Source organism: Schistocerca nitens, chromosome 12 (genome assembly GCF_023898315.1).
Source record: "Schistocerca nitens isolate TAMUIC-IGC-003100 chromosome 12, iqSchNite1.1, whole genome shotgun sequence".
Classification (NCBI taxonomy): domain Eukaryota; kingdom Metazoa; phylum Arthropoda; class Insecta; order Orthoptera; family Acrididae; genus Schistocerca; species Schistocerca nitens.
This window is the reverse complement of record NC_064625.1, coordinates 13,797,042-13,817,849: the sequence shown is the minus strand read 5'-3', so window position 1 is coordinate 13,817,849 and position 20,808 is coordinate 13,797,042. Positions and strand designations below refer to the sequence as shown.

Sequence of the window (20,808 nt, the reverse complement as noted above, 5' to 3'; positions counted from 1 at the left end):
TATGCTTTTTTTCTTTTTTCTGCAAACTGATATTGACTCCATTCACAAAAATTGACACGTCTGACATTAGACGCACGCTTCATTACTTGCAAGTTATTTATTTACTTATTCACATGCGCTTTCTTGATTGCAACAAAGGATCCTTACATTTCAAAATACATTTATGTGAATCTCTATGACAACAGTACTTCTCCAATCTGAGTTGTGAACTAACTGTACAGTATCTATCAAACTACTTTTTTCACCTCTTTTTCTTTCTGCTGCTGTCGCCTGACACTTACAACATACAGGGGAATACGCACTTCTAAAAAGGGAGACTGACGAAGTGCACAATGGCTAAGTGTGGATGACTAGACAATTTAACCCTCTAGATTAAGAAAGCTTTACTTTAGGGGATATACACTGAAGAACCAAAGAAACCGGTACACCTGTCGAATACTGTGTAGGGCCCCCGAGAGCACGCAGAAGTACCGCAACACGACGTGGCATGGAATGCACCAATGTCCGAAGTAGTGCTGGAGGGAATTGACATCATGAATCCTGCAGACCTGTCCATAAATCGGCGAGAGTACGATGGGTTGGAGTCCTCTTCTGAACAGCACGTCGCAAGGCATCCCAGATATGCTTAATAACGTTGATGACTAGGGAGTCGACCCACTCTGCAGCAATTCTGGACATGTGAGGTATCGCATTGCCCTGCTGGGATTGACCAAGTCCGTCGGAATGCACAGTGGACATGAATGGATAAAGGCGATCAGACAGGAAACTTACTTAAGTGTCACCTGTCAAAGTCGCATATAGGCGTATCGGGAGTCCTATATCACTCCAACTGCATACGCAACACGCTATTACAGAGCCTCCACCAATCCCCTGCCGACATGCAGGGTCTATGGATTCATGAGGCTGTCTCTGCACCCTTTCACGTCCATCGACTCGATACAATTTGAAACGAGACTCGTGCGATCAGGCAACATGTTTCCAGTCATCAACAGTCCAATGTTGGTGTTGACGGGCCCAGGCGAGGCGTAAAGCTTTGTGTCGTGCGGTCATCAAGGGTACACGAGTGAGCCTTCGGCGACGAAAGCCCTTATCGATGATATTTCATTGAATGTTTCTGACGATGGCACTTGTTGATGGCCCAGCACTGAAATCTGCTGCAATTAGCGGAGGGGTTGCACTTCCGTCACGATCAACGATTCTCTTGAGTCGTCGTTGGTCGCATTCTTGCAGGACCTTTTTCCGGCCACAGCGATGTCGGGGATTTGATGTTTTGCCTGATTCCTGATATTCACGGAACACTCGTGGAATGATCGTATGGGAAAATGTCCACATCATCGCTACCTCGGAAACGCTGTGTCCCATTGCTCTCGCGCCGACTGTGGCACCGCGTTCAAACACACTGAAATCTTGATAAAATGCCACTGCGCAGAAGTAATCGACCTAACAACTACGCCAGACACTTTTTGTTTTACATAGGCGTTGCCAACCGCAGCACCGTGTTCTGCCTGTTTAGATATCTCTGCATTTGAATACGCATGCCTATACCAGTTTCTTTGGCGCTTCAGTGTGTGAGGTATGTGAAAAAAGCAATAAAACTGATTTTTTGTACATGAATTTTTTTTTCGAACAGCAATCTTTTTTTCCTTTCAGATTATTTCCCTTTGGTAGCTATACACCGTTGGCGACGTTGTTTTCAGTTTTGGTAGCGGCGTGGAAAGGTTTCAACTGGTAGGATCTTTAAGAAGTTGGTCATAATCTTCTGAATGTTCTCCAGAGTCCCAAGGACTCATATCAGGTGGTGATAATGTTTGGTTTGTGGGACGCTCAACTGCGTGGTCATCAGCACCCGTAAAAAGTCGCAATGTTTATACATTCCAATTTTTTCACAATCCAATCTAGCCACTGTCACGAATGATGATGAAATGGTGAAGGCAACACAAATACCCAGATCCCGGGCAGAGAAATCCCCCGACCCGACCGGGACTCGAACCCAGGACCCCGGCAACGCTAGCCAATAGACCACGAGCTGCAGACCTCATATCAGGTAAACAGGGGGTCTGTGGAACAACAGGAATGCCTTTCGAGGCCGAAAATTCCGTGCTGGCAGTCGCAGTGAGATATGGGGTCTTGTCACGATGTAGCATCCGCTTCTCTGCAATGTCTGGTCTCACTCGATTCACCATTTTGGTGAGCCTTTCAAGGACATCCTTGTAACACACTTGGTTGACTGTTTGTCCTTGAGGATCAAATTCTGTATGCACGATACCACTACCGCCAAAAAGGGATCAGCATTGTTTTGAACTTTGATTTGTTCATTCGAGCTTTTTTTGGTCCTCGCTCTGCCGCTTTGTCTCGGGATCGTACTCAGAAGTCCAGGCTTCTTCACCTCTGATCACACGGCTGAACCGTTTGAGCTCATTGGCAGTACTCTCAAGAGAACGCACGCATTTCTGCAACTGCACTCCTAGTGAGTTGTGAGGCTTTTGGCACCATTCTGGCAAAAATCCTTCACTTGTGCAAAACGTCAGTCAAAATTTGATGTACGTGAAAGTGTTTTTCAGGTCACTCAGCATCCTTGTTGTTAAACGTCAGTCTGATCTCATAAGAGCACGCACATGTTCGAAGCCGTTTCCGTCCGTTTTTGAAGATGAAGGTCTTCTGGGGCGAGGCTCATCTTCAACGTGTTCGTGGCCACCCAAGAAAGATTTGTGCCAACGAAAATCTTATGCTCTTGAGAAGGGTTGTTCTCCATAGGCCTGTTTCAATTGTTCAAACGTCACACTGGCGGTTCCCCAAGTTTAACAGACAACTTGATTCCATAACGTTGCTGTAAATTCCGCTCTTCCATTTTCGTAACACACAACAAAAACACACCATCAATGATGGGTCTCTCAAATATCACCTGATGGCTGTAAGGAGCGGAAACTCGGACTGAGCGTCTGGAAGGGATGAACACACGTTTACTCAAGTAGCACAATACGGCGTTGACACATCTCTCGCAGTGTTGTCAGTCTGATCACTTTTCTCCCACACCTCATAGATGCGTTCTACAGGAAAATTGAAGACAGGAAAGTTAAAAAGGGGCTTGTCCAAAAGAGAAGCAGCTGTGCGAATATGAAGTGCTTAGGTGGCAAGTCAGTACTAAGTAAAGAAGGGAAAGGTGAAAGGAACATACAGGGGAGGGGGTGCTATACGAAGGAAATGAATGTGAACATAATGTTAAGGGAAGAGAAGGAGAAGAAGTGAAGGTGAGAAGGGAAGGAGAAGGAAATGCAGATGGGAAGGAAGATGTGATACTGGAAGAAGAGTTTGACAGAGCATAGGAAGACTTAAGGCGTAACAAGGCCCCTGCAGTAGACTACATTCCCTCAGAATGATTGGCATCCTTGGGGGACGGGAAGACACACCAATGACGAAACTACACAACCACGTTGTGAGCAAAACTTATGAAACACGAAAATACTCTCAGACCTTACGTAGCATGTAATAATTTCTGTTGCAGAGACGGCAGGTGATGACAGGTGTGAACACTACTGAACTGTCAATTTAGTAAGTCGTCGTTGCAAAATACTAACACGAATCACCTACAGAAGAAGACAAAAACGGGTACATGCCGACCACAGGGAAGATTAGATGGGGTATAGACAAACGTAGGAACACGTGAGGCAATACTGACCTTACGGTTTATCGTAGAAGACAGGCTGAAGAAAGGCAAACCTACGTTTATAGCATTTCTAGGTCAAGAGAAAGTTATTGATATTCTCGGCTGCAACACTCTTTGGAATTTTGGAGACAGATGTCAGAAAATACAGGGAGAAAAAACTTATTTACAATTTTTAGAGAAACCAGAGTGCAAATACAAAGCTTACTTCACATCAACCTGGCAGCCGACAAGCCAGCATCCTTGACGGGACGGGACGGGATCTACGCCTTTTCGACAGCCGCAACGCATGCCGTACCGTCCTTCCATGTCTTGTGTGTCTTCGGTTTTCTTCAGAGTACAAATAGAGCATAACCAGTCATTAGTGTGGCTTTTCATGAACATAAAATTGAAGAATAAAAGGGGGTACATTGGCTCCATCCACTCTGAAGTAACCTAGACTTGCAAAACATCCGCAAGAAACACACGGGATTGTAGTTCATCCTCTATATTTAATGGCCTCCGATGACCGTCACAAACAAGTAACAAACTTTATAACTATTGGCTAACCGGAAAATAAGTTCACAACGAAACGCATGTACTTGGAACACAAGTCTTGGTTGAGGCGACAGGGCAGTGAAAGCTTCTACAGTCAGACCACTATTTGTATTACAAGTAACACTGGGACAGTAGCACGTAAATTACGATCTGTACGAGTTCACAGTTTCCACAGCCTTGCCGGATGTGTCTGACAGAATATACTGACAGGTCCGCAGGCGCATTCCCGAGGTCCCTTGGCGTCGTCGTCTGCCGTAATCGGCGCAGCCCTAAATACCCGCAAGGCGGAGGTACACTTCCTCCTGACGGGCTGCACTTCTTGGTGCTGCCGTATGCAGCAAAAGGTTTGCGCCAGGAGCGACCTCTCGTGTTGATTTACACGCCTTCTGTGCTGTGGCCCGGTGTACGCGAAGGCCCCCTGCAGGTCACGCCGGAACGTCGTGTAGTCGCAGGGGCTGAGCTGGCAACCAGCACAACGTTGGTGTGTTGCAGGGTGGCGTCGGCGCCTGACGCCTTTTGCGACACGGTACGCTCAGTTTGGGAAGAGACGAAGTAACTTCGTTCTCTGTTCTTTTTGAGGAACTGAGGGAAGACAAAGTTAAAGTTTTTTATCTATCTTCGCACGAGTTTACGAACTTTTTACGATGCACATGAACAAATGGATTTCTATACAACGCAGCTACTTGCCTTCCGAGAATGTATGCAGCCTATACAAATGTTAACAATTGCAATCTACATCTACATCTACATGACTACTCTGCAATTCACATTTAAGTGCTTGGCAGAGGGTTCATCGAACCACAATCATACTATCTCTCTACCATTCCACTCCCGAACAGCGCGCGGGAAAAACGAACACCTAAACCTTTCTGTTCGAGCTCTGATTTCTCTTATTTTATTTTGATGATCATTCCTACCTATGTAGGTTGGGCTCAACAAAATATTTTCGCATTCGGAAGAGAAAGTTGGTGACTGAAATTTCGTAAATAGATCTCGCCGCGACGAAAAACGTCTTTGCTTTAATGACTTCCATCCCAATTCGCGTATCATATCTGCCACACTCTCTCCCCTATTAGGTGGTAATACAAAACGAGCTGCCCTTTTTTGCACCCTTTCGATGTCCTCCGTCAATCCCACCTGGTAAGGATCCCACACCGCGCAGCAATATTCTAACAGAGGACGAACGAGTGTAGTGTAAGCTGTCTCTTTAGTGGACTTGTTGCATCTTCGAAGTGTCCCGCCAATGAAACGCAACCTTTGGCTCGCCTTCCCCACAATATTATCTATGTGGTCTTTCCAACTGAAGTTGTTCGTAATTTTAATTCCCAGGTACTTAGTTGAATTGACAGCCTTGAGAATTGTACTATTTATCGAGTAATCGAATTCCAACGGATTTCTTTCGGAACTCATGTGGATCACCTCACACTTTTCGTTATTTAGCGTCAACTGCCACCTGCCACACCATACAGCAATCTTTTCTAAATCGCTTTGCAACTGATACTGGTCTTCGCATGACCTTACTAGACGGTAAATTACAGCATCATCTGCGAACAACCTAAGAGAGCTGCTCAGATTGTCACCCAGGTCATTTATATAGATCAGGAACAGCAGAGGTCTCAGGACGCTTCCCTGGGGAACACCTGATATCACTTCATCAGGTGAGTCAGAAAAGAACAATAGTTAAAATGTAAGAAAAATTGTTTGAAATGTGATTTATTTTCAAACAATATTCTTAAGAATTTATTTTATTTACTAGCGATTCATCAAGAACATTAACACATTTAATCACACTATGTAAGCATGGATGTAGTTGCCAGGGAGTAGCTGATGAAATCGTAACCATTTTTAACAAATGGGAATTTTATTCACTTTCATAGTGCCTAAAAGTATTTTTTAAAAGAAAGAGATTTAGAATTATAATCAGAAAGCAATCTCTAAATATCAAGTTACAATTTATTCAGAGGCAGAAAGAAACAAGTGTTGACTGTATGAGCTTTCGGGCAGAGGACCTTGCCGCTCCCTTTTGGCACCGCCTCTGAAAGACTACACTGATGCAAATCTGGAACACACCAGATAACTTTAAACTAAGAGTTTTAACAATTGCACAAGCACACAAACTATGCACCTCCCACCCTCCCCGTAGGAGGGATGGAAATGGTACAAAACACTAACAATTAAAATATTAACCTTGCCACGGAAGGTGCAACTCGATTTTAACTTCTAAGAAAAGTCTTAGGGTGAAAGGGTGGCAACTTTATATACTAAAATGATCATTTAAATACAGCCCATGAAAAGCAATCTTATATAAAATTTTACAAGGTTGGCCAAACAATAGTTAAGATGCAGTACACAGATACCACCTCTGAAGATCGGCAATAATATCAAAGTTTCCAAAGATCAAAACATGTTTCAAGTATTATGCCGTTACACTACAAGCAATAGATTCGGTAAGACACCAAATCCGACAAACATGACAGAGGCAGCTACTAACGTACGTTAGATTGATAAGGAGATTACCGAACAACCAGAACCGCAGGTTGCTCTAACCCGCCCCTACTCCACAAGGGAAAAGCGGACCACCCAATTTATAAACAACCACCTTCCCGCGGGTGGGCAAACGGAGAAGAATGGTGGGACGACCCCAAAGCAAAATGGCTGGAGACCTCACCAAGAAAACAAGTAGAATTAAGAAGAGTAAATCAAACAACATGTCACCAATCACGTAACTTCTAATAAGCTTCGATTCCTCGAGAAGACCTGGAGCAACACCCCCCTATCGCTCTCCCGAACCGTCCGCTGCCAGCCGCCTCAACGGACGCAGGAAGGCGCGCCGATCTCCCGTCTCACGGCGTCGCAGCTCGCACCGACCAGACTAATGCCGTGCATTGACTCCTGTTGCTCTCGTGTCGACCGCGAAGTCACTACCCCTCGCTACACGCCGCGGCCCACTGGACTCACGTGGCGACCTCACATGCGCCGACGCTCAAGACGGACATGTCATCTCGTGTCTCATTGAGCGACCGACCAACCGATCGATCGATCCAACCGGCAATAACCATTGGCTGAACAAACTCGAGCATACTGGCGGCCTAACGCGCAGACTCAGATGCAGGAACTAAGTCCCGACCGGGCGACCACTCGTTGAGTTCTCTTACTGGCGGAGTGGAAAGACTCATTTTTTCGGCTTTAAATGTTGATCCGAACGACAGACATACTAGCACTCCGAACGACAGACAGACACTAACTGCCTAACAAATGCGGACGAGAGACAGACTAGCAAGCTGGGGACGAGGCACTGATCCAGACTGACAAACTGGCGAGCTCATAGCGCCCCTTAAATGCACGTGAACAGGCAACCTTTCCCTTTCCCACCAGAGGGAGACACCAAAGCTGCGATTGCCACAGCGGCGCCACCGCCAGAAACGGCGGGCGACTGATTCACACTACACGCTGCCGCGCACTCTTCAAAACAGCAATTTTTTACCACGGCTCATTTTTATTCTAAGTTATGTATATTTTTATAATCATTTTAAAAAACTGAAATATGTTTGGGGGATCTGGAGCGTGTCACTGAACATTCTTCCACTGCTTGTTCATAATGGTGTGCGTTGGTAGTCGGTGGTTGGCTCTTTATTCCTACATATTTAAGAAGCTGGTCCTGATGCAGGGATAAACATGAGGTGCACGCAGAATGAAATTTTCACTCTGCAGCAGAGTGCGCGCTGATACGTAACTTCCTGCCAGATTAAAACTGTGTGCCAGGCCCAGACTCGTACGTGGCACTGCAGCCTTTAGTAGCCAAGTGCTCTATCGACTGAGCTACCCAAGCACGACTCACGACCCGTCCTCACAGCTTTGCTTCCGCCAGTACCTCGTCTCCGACTTTCCAAACTTCGGTCCTGATTTCGAGTCGTGGTCCGGCACAGTTTTAATCTGCCAGGAAGTTTCATGAGGAGTATGCAAGTGCTTCCACTAGGCTGAGTGGCTGTATTTATGATTTACAACGACATTTCATGTTTTCTAATATCGGAAACAGGCTGCGTAATCCGTAACTGAAACTTCCACCATCTGATTGTTGTCAAATGATTCCAGAGTTGGAACCGTCGCTTTGAGAAAGGACACACGTCGATTGGATTTTCTGTGCAGGGCGTTAGTCAGCTCTGCCTCTACAGGGTGAAGCTGCTGCTTTTTTTGTTATTTCGTCATTACAGTGTTTTAAAGCTATGTACTATCAATGGGAGGGTCTCGCTACACCATTTTGTAGATCCTGAGCATCACGAGTGACCAAAAAAGTGTCACCATAAACTGGTCTTTCGTCAGTCGCAACACTGGTAGTGAGTGAGAAACTGAACTACTAATGTTATAAAGATATCGATATCACTTTCTGCCATTTCACTATAGAACTGACCAGAACAGACTGAACGATCAAACAGAGCGAACCTCAACTGGCCAACAGACCGCAGATGAAAGTTGTTGGGCAGCTGTCACGCCCCCTACTGTTTTGCATATGTTTATCGTTTCACATGAGTACATTCTCTTGACTGAAAATTATAATTCATTATTATGATACAAAATCATCACAATAATACTATTTTAAGCGTTTATTTACAGATTATTATTTGAATGATTTTTTTCATAAGAATGAGTTATTTTCAATTAAGGAACTATATGTATGTGAAAGTGTACACTAAAAAACAGATTGTAAAACGTAAAATAACAATTCAAATATAAAACAAATACGAATGACAAATAACTAGACTAATAGTGAATGTTTAGATATTTTAATTGTGTACAGCTCATTTTCCGAAAATGATATTTCGGAAAGTAGCTCCATTACACATGGATGTATTCGCTTCAAAACTTATTTAATTTATATTGCAAGGTTTTCAGTTTTCAGAATTAATTATTGATGGTGTGGTATCTTGCAAAATTTCGAATTATTACAAAATTCGTTATTCAGTTTTCAAGAAAGTTAATTACATATCAACTTTTATGAGAGAAACATTTTTATATACCGTCGAATCGAAGCTGTCCCTCCAAACCTAACATGCCAAATTACGTTTCAGGGTGTGTTCTTCCCCTCGAAAGTGACAATGTGCACAAAGACGAATATACGTATAGCACTATTTTGCCCCCCCCCCCCCCCCCCCTTACAAGTCCGCCGAATTTCATCAAGATTGTTCTTTGATAACTGGGAATGATCTCTCGTGTCTAGTGAAACAGTATTATTTCGCTTCAGTTCGGAAGTCGGCCCGCAAAAGTAAAGATTCGCTCTTTTTTCGCGTCCACAGTAATCGAGAAGCGTGAAGATACATACATACATACATACATACATGATAGATCTACAGCCACAGCTATGGAACATAGAAAGAGTTCACAGAAAGACAGCAGTCTGGAGAACGACGATGTCGCTGCTACCCTCGTAGTACAACCAGCAGCGTGCCATAATTCTGTTTTACATCGGTTAACATCAAAAGCCTTTTACGCTACATCATGTGCGTTTTAGTGTTAATGGCCAGTAACTTGCCAACTGTCAAGTTTTTAATGCTGTCACCGCATGACATTACTTTTCGTATCCAATAACTCTGGTCTTTGAACTATCGCATTTGTTCATTTTTCTCTAGTTGTAGCGGTGAACTTCGATTAAGTATTCAGATAAACGACTGATTACTGTTTCACAATTCATGTACTTCTTGAAGCCTCCTACCAAAGCTCAGCAAATAAATCCCGATTTCTGTTGCCGCCAGCACTACCGGGCAACAACGAATGGCAGCGTTCCCGACATGTGGCGAAAACTTACACTGATTGTCTTCTCGTGGGAAACAAGTAAAAATGAGGCGAAATGTTGGTGACATGTATTAAACCGCCTATGAATAACTCAAATGTAATTTACAAGTTGCGACGCAGTCACGAAAACGTTTACATCAACCCATGAAAGTTTCAGTTTTTCTGTGATTCCACTTTTGGATCACAATACTTATTTGTACTCATTTTATTTATTTCTGTGGTTAAAGATTATCTTTAAACCCAGAAAACACACTGATGAGAAAGACAACACCAATAAATAATGAAAATAAGTTTCGGGAACATATGTGTCTACGTAACATATTTAAGTGATTAACATTTCAAAATCACAGGTTAATGCAAGCGTGACATAAACCATTGCAAATGCGAAATGCTGGTGCATTAATAACCGGTGTAATGTTGACTGCAAGCACGCAAACGTGCCTGCAGTATGTTGTACAGGTGCGGGATGTCAGTTTCTGGGATGGAGTCCCATGGCTGTTGTACTTGTTTGGTCAATGCAGGGACAGTTAATGTTGTTTGTGGATGTCGTTTGAGTTATCGTTGTATGATATCCGACATCGAGCAGGCCAAGACAACATCTAGACACACTGCAGAGCTTGTTGTGTTGCAACAGAGGTATATGGGTGACCGTTGTCTTGTTGGGAAAACATTCCCTGCAAGGCAAATTTTCAGTCAGGTTGCGTGGGATAACCTAGAGAGTGCTCCTGCTGTCATATGAAATCGCACCCCATACGATGATTGCAGGCCCAGTCTGTGTAGCACGCAGACGGATTGGGCACGCCCTCAAATCGCCTCATCCTAACCAACACACGGCCATCACTGGCACCGAGGCAGAAACAGCTCCCGACATAAAACACAACAGGCCCCCACCCTGCCCTCCAGTGAACTCTCGCAAATGGCGGTGGTTTGCAGTCACGCTGCAGGGCGTCTTGCTCGGTGCTGTCCTTGAAGGAGCCGGTTTGTAGCAGTTCGTTGTGTCAGTGCGGTGCCAAATGCTGCTCAGATGCAGGACGATGCACCAGAGCCATACGCAGAACACAGTGGTCTTACATCTCCGTAGTGCCACGTGGCCGTCCGGAGACCAGTCTTCTTGCGACTGTACATTCTGATGACCACCGCTGCCAGCAGTCACGTACACTGGCTACATTCCTGCCAAGTCTTTCTGCAATATTGCTGAACGAACATCCAGCTTCTCATCACCCTACGACAAGACCACGTTCAAACTCAGTGAGCTGTTGACAATGGCCTCTTTGTCACCTTATGGGCATTCTTCACTAACACCAACTCGGCACGTCCAATCTCAATCGTAACTGACCCTCACGACTGTTACCACTTATTTTTAAAGCAAAACCGATATGCATTCTACAGTAACAGCAGCGTTACTAGCACTCCTCTTCTGCGACTATAGCGAAACATGAACAGACGTCATCTTTCAGATGTAGAAACACGCCGACCAATTTCTGTTTATATTGCACAACTCTTTCTTCGTGTTGCAATTTTTTTCCGTCAGTTGGGCTAATTTACAAAACACTCCTGACCATACGAATGTGATGCAGTGTTTATTATTTAAATTAGGCTACCTCCGTGTGTTTATATTTCCTGGGTCTGAAGATCGTCATTACCGACAGAAAGTAATAATCTTATCACAAATGAACATTATGATCCAAGACTGGAATTATAATAAAGCAAAATGAAACCTAATTGATTACGGAGTACTGTGCGCGCCAGCGACTATGTTATGATGCGAGCTGTATTGAACAACTGTGCCAGATTCCGCACGAGCATATCTTCCCACTTACTGGTTATACGAAGTATTAAAATGAAGTAACTTATTTGATAGTGGTATCTTCCGTCTTTGCAAGTAAATGAAAGGCAGTTTCCTTTTTTGGCCATATGCATTTCTTTTTTTTATTTACCAAGCATCTTCAGTGGTTTGTAATGCACGTTTCCTTATGTGTAATATATTAAACGAAGTACGAGTTACGTATACGTTTCTATGTAATGTTTTCTCATTTTTTCCTATTGTTTGTCAGGTTAGAAACAACTTTTGTAGCGCAACTTTCGTGAGCTTAAATTATCGTTTGGTGTTACTTACGCTTTCCATTGTTGTTACTCCATGTATGTTGTCCTGGAAGTGTATTCATTCGGTCCCCAAACTCCAGATGGCCGATTTCCGGCGTTTTTCTTCACCCACATTAATTCCAAGACATCACTTGAACTTTTCATTGTGCGATTAACATGTATGAGTTTGAGTGTGTAGTGTTGCAACTATCAGTGTGTGTTTAACTTTCGTGTACACACACACACACACACACACACACACACACACACACACACACACACACACTGACAAAAGACGAAAAATAAACACACATCAGTGACAGTTGGCAACACTGCACACACTAGACCACTAAACACACGTGGTGATCACACAAGGAAAAGTGCAAGTGATGTGCTGTAATAAATGTGGGTGAGAAAAAAAACATGCGGATGGAAAAAAAACCAGCCGAAAATAGGCCTGCTGGAGTACGGAGACCTTACGAAACTTGGGCTTCAAAAGTTTATGCTAATCAGGAAAACATGAGTCTAGATTTACGACGGCCGATTGTAGAACTGCTTGTTACCGTGTGCAACGCCCAAGGAATCCAGCAGATATTGACTGGAGTATTTAAGAGGGTCGATCCAGTAGCGGAAGCAACCATCTACAATTTAAATGCACCAAAATAACTGAATCGAAACAACAGATTCTGTACTACCAACAGTACTATCAGAAGTCGGGTAATTATTTAAGCGGTTTATTGTAGTTTTTAGTGGTAGAGGTATTTTGTATTAAGGACAAGGAATAACTAATTAATACATACATTTATTATTATCCACGAAAATGTGAATTGTTCGAAATATTTTAGTTTCTCAGACAATAGGCTGTAATTATCAGAAATAAGTAAATAAATTTACGAAAAGTAAAGCATTAGGAGAGACAGTTCTCACGTCGTGATTGATAATGGAAGTAAGACTGAAGAAAAATGAAGACACGCTCAAAGGATTTGTCCAACTAGAAAGAGCGTTCGAGGATGTAAAATGGTGCAGGATGCACGAAATTCTGAGAAAAATAGGATTAAGCTATGGGGAAAGACGGGTAATGTGCCATACGTACAGGATCCAAGAGGGACAGTGAGACTGTGAGGTCAAGAACGAGGCGCTCGCATTGAAAAGGGTGTAAGACAGTGATGCAGTCTTTTGACCCTACTGTTCAATCTGTACGTCGAAGAAGCAATGATGGAAATAAAAGAAAGGTTCAGGAGTGCCATTAAAACTCAAGGTGAAATATCACATATACGATTCGCTGATGACATTGGTATCCAGAGTGAAAGTGGACAAGAACTACATGATATGCTGAATGGAATGAACAGTCTAATGAGTACAGAATATATACTGAGAGAAAAATCGAAGGAAGACGAAAGTAATTAGAGGTGGTAGAAATGAGAACAGCGATGAAGTTAACATCAGAATTGATAGTCACGAAGTAGATGAAGCTAAGGAATTCAGCTACCTAGGCAGTGCAATAACCAATGACGGACGGAGCAAGGAGGACATCAAAAGCAGACTAGGTACGGCACGAAAGGCGAAGAGAAGTCTAATATCAAAAATCGGTCCTAATTTGAGGAAGTAGTTTTTGAGAATGTACGTCTGGAGTGCAGCATTGTATGGTAGTGAAAGAAGGACTACGGGAAAACCAGAAGAGAATCGGAGCATTTGGAATGTGTGCTGTAGAAAAATGTTGAAAATTAGGTAGACTGATAACCTAATGAACGAGAAGGTTCTGCAGATAATCGGAGAGGTGGAAAACACTGACAAGGGGAAGGAACAGGATGACAGAACATCTGTTATGAGGTAGTGACTTCCATGCTGTAGAGGGCAAAAACTGTAGGGGAAGACAGAGATTGGAATACGTCCAGCAAATAATTGAGGACGTAGGTTGCAAGTGCTGCTCTGAGATGAAGATGTTGGCACAGGAGAGGAATTCGTGGCGGGCCGCATCAAACCAGTCAGACGACTGAATGGTTCACGCTTTCGCAGTTACCACACATATTTCGTGTAACCAGTGAGTGGGAGGATGTGCTCGCACGGAATGTGGCGCAGTTGTTCAATACAGCTCGCATTGTAACATAGCCGCTGACGCGCACAGTACTCAGTAATCAATTAAGTTTCACGAATGCCGAGCGCACTTTTAATGAGCTTTCAAGTTTCACTCTTCAAGTGACAGGATGTTAGGATTTTGATAGCTGTAAATTGGGTTGTTCCGAGTAAGACGTGATGTACATGTTCACACAAACAAATGATTGAAATTTCAGAAAAACTCGATGATATTTCAGAGAAACGGGATGATTGAAGCAAGAGAACGAGCTTCGTAATTGTGCAAGACAATAACGCGTTGGTCCATTTGTGGCCCTCGTGCAAGTTGTTATTCGGCTTGGCACTGACAGAGTTATTGGATGTCCGCCTGAAGGACATCGTGCCAAATTCTGCCCAACTGGCGTATCAGTTCGTCGAAATCCTGAGCTTGTTGGAGGGTCCTGCCCATAATGCTCGAAACGGGCTCAGTCGGGAAGAAATCGGCGACCTTCCTGCCTAACTTTGGGTTTGCCAAGCACGGTGACAAGCATTAGAAGTTCTCGTCGTGTGCTCGCCACTATCATCTCGCTGAAACGTAATCCCAGCCCATGAACGGCAACAAAATGGGGTGCGGCATGTCGTCGACGCACCGCTGAGCTGTGAGGTGGAGCGGATGACAACTGAGGGGGTGGCGCTACCAAGTAAAATGGCTGCCCAGACCACCACTGCTGGCTGTCGGGGTCGGATCGTATGGCGCGCGAATGTGAGGTTGGTATACCACCGCTGTCCAGGGTGCCTCCAGACACGTCTTCGGCCTGGAATCTTACTGACGGGAGTGGACTTGTCTTCAGTGATAAATCCACTTCGAAATGACCCCGTTACAGAAAACTCATCGTATGTATAGGTAATTCGGCTTTTAGACGGGGTATCAACATGTATCAGATTTTAATTTAGACCTTTGGCAATACAACTGTGAAAACCGCATCTAATTTCTTGCAGTAGATTTGCGTAATGGGGGTACAAACGTGAGGACGGACGGACAAAGTGGCAGGCAGGCACGCAAAAATTTTAAAAACTCTATTGCTGTTATAAAGGTCCCTCATATTACGCTTTCTTAAATATCCCCTATGTACAGACATCGGCCACCCACAATTTTATTATATGTGTAGAACAGTTGTATAGATAAAAGACTGTATCAAAATTGGAAAAAGGTGGGTGCAGATCCATTATATGGAAGCAGAATGGGCTACTGATATCTGAACTAAGGTATATTTGAAGGGTCAAGCAATAAGTGGATTTCAACTAGTGTAAAGCTACTGTAACGTAACTTTCGTAATTTATGGTAGAAAATTTTGTCATCTGAGTGAACAAAACGTATCACGACTTTGGTGCATACAAATAAACAGAATAGCATTTATCGAAATTAGAGGGGAGGATGTGGAGTGTTGGGCGAGGGTAGGACGTTTGGAAAGGGAGAGGGAACCGTTACATAAATAAAGCCTGAATCTGATGAAAATAACCATGATTACAAAGCTACCATCTAAGCCACTAATATCTCACATCATGCATATGTAGTGGGTCAACGTAACAGTTATAGTCGAGACTCGATTAACAGGACTAACTGTTCTCTTAAGTCATTCGTACAACCGAAAGTTGGTGTTACTAAATCACTGAAAGAAACAACATTTTTTTTAAATTATTCATCCTATAAACCCCCCATGAACCATGGACCTTGCCGTTGGTGGGGAGGCTTGCGTGCCTCAGCGATACAGATAGCCGTACCATAAGTACAACCACAACGGAGGTGTATCTGTTGAGAGGCCAGACAAACGTGTGGTTCCTGAAGAGGGGCAGCAGCCTTTTCAGTAGTTGCAAGGGCAACAGTCTGGATGATTGACTGATCTGGCCTTGTAACAATAACCAAAACAGCCTTGCTGTGCTGGTACTGCGAACGGCTGAAAACAAGGGGAAACTACGGCCGTAATTTTTCCCGAGGGAATGCAGCTTTACTGTATGATTAAATGATGATGGCGTCCTTTTGGGTAAAATATTCCGGAGGTAAAACAGTCCCCCATTCGGATCTCCTGGCGGGGACTACTCAAGAGGATGTAGTTATCAGGAGAAAGAAAACTGGCGTTCTACGGATCGGAGCGTGGAATGTCAGATCCCTTAATCGGGCAGGTAGGTTAGAAAATTTGAAAAGGGAAATGGATAGGTTAAAGTTAGATATAGTGGGAATTAGTGAAGTTCGGTGGCAGGAGGAACAAGACTTCTGGTCAGGTGACCACAGGGTTATAAACACAAAGTAAAATAGGGGTAATGCAGGAGTAGGTTTAATAATGAATAGGAAAATAGGAACGCGGGTAAGCTACTACAAACAGCTTAGTGAACGCATTATTGTGGCCAAGATAGATACGAAGCCCACAACTACTACAGTAGTACAAGTTTATATGCCAACTAGCTCTGCAGATGACGAAGAAATTGAAGAAATGTATGATGAAATAAAAGAAATTATTCAGATAGTGAAGGGAGACGAAAATTTAATAGTCATGGGCGACTGGAATTTGAGTGTAGGAAAAGGGAGAGAAGGAAACGTAGTAGGTGAATATGGATTGGGGCTAAGAAATGAAAGAGGAAGCCGCCTGGTAGAATTTTGCACGGAGCACAACTTAATCATAGCTAACACTTGGTTCAAGAATCATAAAAGAAGGTTGTATACATGGAAGAACCCTGGAGATACTAAAAGGTATCAGATAGATTATATAATGGTAAGACAGAGATTTAGGAACCAGGTTTTAAATTGTAAGACATTTCCAGGGGCAGATGTGAACTCTGACCACAATCTATTGGTTATGAACTGTAGATTAAAACTGAAGAAACTGCAAAAAGGTGGGAATTTAAGGGGATGGGACCTGGATAAACTGAAAGAACCAGAGGTTGTACAGAGTCTCAGGGAGAGCATAAGGGAACAATTGACAGGAATGGGGGAAAGAAATACAGTAGAAGAAGAATGGGTAGCTTTGAGGGATGAAGTAGTGAAGGCAGTAGAGGATCAAGTAGGTAAAAAGACGAGGGCTAGTAGAAATCCTTGGGTAACAGAAGAAATATTGAATTTAATAGATGAAAGGAGAAAATATAAAAATGCAGTAAATGAAGCAGGCAAAAAGGAATACAAACGTCTCAAAAATGAGATCGACAGGAAGTGCAAAATGGCTAAGCAGGGATGGCTAGAGGACAAATGTAAGGATGTAGAGGCTTGTCTCGCTAGGGGTAAGATAGATACTGCCTACAGGAAAATTAAAGAGACCTTTGGAGAGAAGAGAACCACCTGTATGAATATCGAGACCTCAGATGGCAACCCAGTTCTAAGCAAAGAAGGGAAGGCAGAAAGGTGGAAGGAGTATATAGAGGGTCTATACAAGGGCGATGTACTTGAGGACAATATTATGGAAATGGGAGATACGATACTGCGTGATGAGTTTGACAGAGCACTGAAAGACCTGAGTCGAAACAAGGCCCCCGGAGTAGACAACATTCCATTGGAACTACTGACGGCCTTGGGAGAGCCAGTCCTGACAAAACTCTACCGTCTGGTGAGCAAGATGTATGAAACAGGCGAAATACCCTCAGACTTCAAGAAGAATATAATAATTCCAATTCCAAAGAAAGGAGGTGTTGACAGATCTGAGAAATACCGAACAATCAGTTTAATAAGCCACAGCTGCAAAATACTAACACGAATTCTTTACAGACGAATGGAAAAACTAGTAGAAGGCGACCTCAGGGAAGATCAGTTTGGATTCCGTAGAAATACTGGAACACGTGAGGCAATACTGACCTTACGACTTATCTTAGAAGAAAGATTAAGGAAAGGCAAACCTACGTTTCTAGCATTTGTAGACTTAGAGAAAGCTTTTGACAATGTTGACTGGAATACTCTTTCAAATTCTAAAGGTGGCAGGGGTAAAATACAGGGAGCGACAGGCTATTTACAATTTGTACAGAAACCAGATGACAGTTATAAGAGTCGAGGGACATGAAAGGGAAGCAGTGGTTGGGAAGGGAGTGAGACAGGGTTGTAGTCTCTCCCCGATTTTATTCAATCTGTATATTGAGCAAGCAGTAAAGGAAACAAAAGACAAATTCGGAGGAGGTATTAAAATCCATGGAGAAGAAATAAAAACTTTTAGGTTCGCCGATGACATTGTAATTCTGTCAGAGACAGTAAAGGACTTGGAAGAGCAGTTGAACGGAATGGATGGTGTCTTGAAGGGAGGATATAAGATGAACATCAACAAAAGCAAAACGAGGATAATGGAATGTAGTCGAATTAAGTCGGGTGATGTTGAGGGTATTAGATTAGGAAATGAGACACTTAAAGTAGTAAAGGAGTTTTGCTATTTGGGGAGCAAAATAACTGATGATGGTCGGAGAGGATATAAAATGTAGACTGGCAATGGCAAGGCAAGAGTTTCTGAAGAAGAGAAATTTGTTAGCATCGAGTATAGATTTAAGTGTCAGGAAGTCATTTCTGAAAGTATTTGTATGGAGTGTAGCCATGTATGGAAGTGAAACATGGACGGTAAATAGTTTGGACAAGAAGAGAATAGAAGCTTTCGAAATGTGGTGCTACAGAAGAATGCTGAAGATAAGGTGGGTAGATCACATAACTAATGAGGAGGTACTGAATAGGATTGGGGAGAAGAGAAGTTTGTGGCACAACTTGACCAGAAGAAGGGATCGGTTGGTAGGACATGTTCTGAGGCATCAAGGGATCACCAATTTAGTATTGGAGGGCAGCGTGGAGGGTAAAAATCGTAGGGGGAGACCAAGAGATGAATACACTAAGCAGATTCAGAAGGATGTAGGTTGCAGTAGGTACTGGGAGATGAAGAAGGTTGCACAGGATAGAGTAGCATGGAGAGCTGCATCAAACCAGTCTCAGGACTGAAGACCACAACAACAACAACAATCCTATAAAAATGACCTACGTCACTCGCATATGGTAATCTCTTAACTACATTGAGTATGGTTATCTTTCTCGGGATAATGCATATTATTAAGTATTTATCCAGAACAACAAAACAAATTAAACTTATTAAAATCAACAAAAGTCAATGTTTATTCAGATAGCAGAGACGTTTTCGTATTTACATACACATTTTCTCAAAATTACTAAAATTCTGCAACCTTAATAATGAAACACTAAACAAAAGTCAAATAGGACAGTCACTGTAGTTTAAAGTTGTTTAAAATATTTGATAATTGTCATTAGACATAAACAATTTTTCTGTTTGTTGCTGTTACACCACGAATTCATTTTAATTGTAATAAACTCACACTGTGTTTGTTTTTTGGTAAATTTTGAGGGCCGTTTGCAGGGCTTGAAATAATATTGCATGGGATGGTCCATGATTTTGTGCATCTGCGTTTTCTTCCGTTTCTTCTCGCATTTCCTACTGTTTGTTTGCCTGCAAACCGTCTGCAACAGTTTGGTCGTCCGGCATGATGTGGAAACCTGGATCACTGCTGCCACAACTGAGCCCCTCTCTGACTCCATTTTATCTTTAGAGCGGTAACAGTACTCTACTGCGCTTTGACACTTTTAACCACAGGCTTGACACGGCACTGTGGCGCAGCGATTGGCAACTGTCTTACGCAACAATAACGGAACTCGCGCTGTCTTCACTGAAACAACAATGAAATGCGAGGGACAGAGAGCGCAGGGCGCGGGCGTATATAGTCGCCAACCGTAGGGACTTTTTCATACGCGTAGGGACTTTGTCTTTTTTTTCCAAACTGTAAGGACGTAGAGACGAATTCCCGAGCTCTCTATATAACGCAAGGAGTTTTTGTCCATGAAAGGAAAACTATAATGTAAGAAATCAAAAAAGAAAAAGTTGCTAATCTGTATAAATTATAGACATCATATACGTTTGTCACCATTGCGTATGGAAAGTTAGCTTCAAGGGCCCACCTCAGGGACGAAACGAGGTGCAGGAGGAAAGTATTCCAGTCATTGCCTGGAGAGGGTACGTGATGGGGGTAATACTGACGCGTTTGTCGCTTAGCACTCCTCGCGCCGAAACGCTGCTCTCTCTTGGTACAAATTTCGTACGGAAGTTACATACATTCAGGAATGCACATGACGAGAGAATCATTTCCAAAGAAGGTATTTAATTGTAGCAAGGAACGTAAATCATTGTTGCAATACAACGTAACGATTACAAGAAAAATGGCCACCACTGAAGAAACCGTGACGTTAGCAACAATCGTGATTAGAAAACAATCGACGCAAACAGCTCCGACGGAAACCAGTGGCCTATTAGGCAACTTTTAGCGCGTCTACTGTAATCTCTACATCATTGTCAGTTTCACAGTTACATTCTTAACTTCTGGAACGTCGATTGTTTTTCTGTTTGCCCGCATCTCGTGGTCGTGCGGTAGCGTTCTCGCTTCACACGCCCGGGTTCCCGGGTTCGATTCCCGGCGGGGTCAGGGATTTTCTCTGCCTCGTGATAACTGGGTGTTGTGTGCTGTCCTTAGGTTAGTTAGGTTTAAGTAGTTCTAAGTTCTAGGGGACTTATGACCACAGCAGTTGAGTCCCATAGTGCTCAGAGCCACTTGAACCATTTTTTTTTGTTTCTGTCTTTCTTGTGCGTCCACTTGCTGAAAATCCAGGATAAACA

At 43.3% G+C, this 20,808-nt stretch overlaps 1 protein-coding gene across 1 annotated transcript in view; it reads right to left on the bottom strand.

The window, feature by feature from the left end:
* Positions 1–20,808, bottom strand: part of LOC126215316 (AF4/FMR2 family member lilli-like) — a 686,763-nt gene that overhangs the window by 246,417 nt on the left and 419,538 nt on the right. The gene's annotated exons all lie outside the window — the stretch shown is intronic.